Source organism: Polistes canadensis, unplaced genomic scaffold (assembly GCF_001313835.1).
Source record: "Polistes canadensis isolate GaletaPanama2010 unplaced genomic scaffold, ASM131383v1 scaffold_478, whole genome shotgun sequence".
NCBI lineage: Eukaryota > Metazoa > Arthropoda > Insecta > Hymenoptera > Vespidae > Polistes > Polistes canadensis.
Window position 1 is genome coordinate 51,255 of NW_014570025.1, and position 2,262 is coordinate 53,516.

A 2,262-nucleotide genomic window follows, 5' to 3' on the forward strand; every position below is an offset into this window, starting at 1 on the left:
TTAGCGCACCACTAGGAGGATATATAAGACGAAGAGTAGTAATATTAGTGACTAGTTACCAAAGTTCGTTACAAAGAGATATACTCAGAATAATAGAATAATAAAAATATAATAATATAAGTGACCTCGAAAGAGCATTTGAAGTAACCGTCTTAAATTGTCGTTTCTTTGTTTTACAGAGAAACACGTTATTCGAGTTATTTCCATACTATCCAACCTGATAGATAGATATAAACGTTACATATATTTAAAAAGAAATTTTCGCTACTTTCAGGAATTAATCGTAGTAAAAATTATCAAATTTCTAAAAAAGAGCTATTAAACAAAAGCTTTCTGATGTTTCCTTTCAAGCTTAAAAGCGTATCTTTAAAAAAAAAGTTTTAAGCCTAAAAAAATTTGACAAACATCATTTATATTCGGCATACTGCAATTAAAAAAAAGGGAAAAAACCAATATATTAAAACTTTTTTTTGTTAATTTACGTGATAAATTTAATTCATTTTCACCGAAACTCGATTGTAGCAAGCCGGACATTTTTCTGTTTTGTTTCTAGAAGCATATTTTTATTGTCGCTAAAGACTTTTTAATATCTGTAGGAACAATTTTCGCTACTTTTTGGATTAAATCGTAGTTATAAACTATCAAATTTTTAAAGAAATGCTATATAACAAATGCTTTAAAACGATTCCTTTCAAGTTTTAGAGCGTATACAAACAAATAGAAAGTATTAGGTCCGAAAAAATCTAGTAAATAACAATTATATTTAAACAACTGCAGTCCAAAAAAAGGGAAAAATCAATTTATTACAACTTTTTTTAGTTAATTTACGTGATAAATTCAATTCTATTTCAACGAAACTCGATTGTAGTAAGCCGAAAATTTTTTCTGTTTTGTTTCCAGTAGCAAATGTTTATTTTCGCTAAAAATATTTTCATTTAATTAGAAAAAAATTTTCGCTTCTTTCTGGTTTAAATCTTAGTTAAAAACTATAAATATTTAATAAAGTGATATATAACAAAAGCTATAAAACGTTTTCTTTCGAGTATTGCAGCGTATACTAACAACTAAAAAAAGTTTTATTCATTAAAATCTAGCAAATATCATTTAATTTTTGAAAACTGCTGTCGATGAATAGAGAAAATGTCATTTTATTACAACTTTTTTTTGTTACATCCCGTGTAGAATTTAATTTCTTTTTTACAAAATTCGATTGTAGTCATCCAAACGTCTATTCTGCTTAGATTCTAAAAGCACATTTTTACCTTTGCTAAGAAAATTTTAATATATTTAAAAATTTTTTGGTGCTTTTTAGATTAAATCGTTGTTAGGAATTAGTAAAAATTTTAAAAAGTTCTACTTACCAGAAGCTATTAAACGTTCTCTGTCTACCTTTAAAGCGTATACTTACAAATAAAAAGTGCTAAGTAAAATAAAATCTAGCAAATAACAATTATATTTTACAAACAGCAGTCCAAAAAAAAGGAAACAAATCATTTTATTACAACTTTTTTTGTTACATTACGTGAAGAATTTAATTCTTTTTTAACGAAACTCGATTGTAGTAATCCTGATATGTAATCTGTTTTTTTTCTAATAGCACAATTTTAATGTCGCTAAAAATGTATTAATAAATTCAAATAGAAATTCTTGCTACATTCTGGATTAAATCGTAGTTAAAAACTGCAAAATTTCTAAAATTGTGCTGTATGATAATAGCATAAAAACGTTTTCTGTCAAGTTTTAAAGCCTATACTAACAAATAAAAAGTGTTATGTCTAATAAAATCTAGCAAATATCTTGTACTTTTAGCCACTGCAGTCGAGAAAACGAAAAAAAATCATATAATTACAAATTTTTTAGGTTACTGCATATGTAGAATTCAATTGTTTATTGACAAAATTCGATTGTAATCAAGCAAACGTCTATTCTGTTTTGTTTCTAGTAGCAAATTTTTATTGTCGCTAAAAATTGTGTAATATAAATAAAAAAAATTTTCGATATTTTCTGGTTTAAATTTTAATTAACATCTATCGGATATTTCAAAAAATGCTATATAAAAAAAGCTGTAAAACGTTTTCTTTCAAGTTTTAAAGCTTATACTAACGAATAAAAAGAGTTACGTTCAATAAAATCCAAAAAATAACATTTATTATTCAACAACTGCAGTCCAAAAAAAAGAAAAAAATCATCTTATTACAAAATTTACTGCTTACTTAACGTAAAAAATTCAATTCTTTTTTAACGAAACTTCATTGTAGTAAA

The 2,262-nt window shown here is 25.0% G+C and overlaps 1 protein-coding gene across 1 annotated transcript in view; it reads left to right on the forward strand.

The window, feature by feature from the left end:
- LOC106792582 overlaps nucleotides 1-108 on the forward strand; it is a gene marked incomplete in the record, with an annotated part of 1,787 nt that extends 1,679 nt beyond the window's left edge. Inside the window, 1 exon segment of the mRNA XM_014759052.1 lies at nucleotides 9-108.
- Between the last annotated feature and the right edge of the window lie 2,154 nt (nucleotides 109-2,262).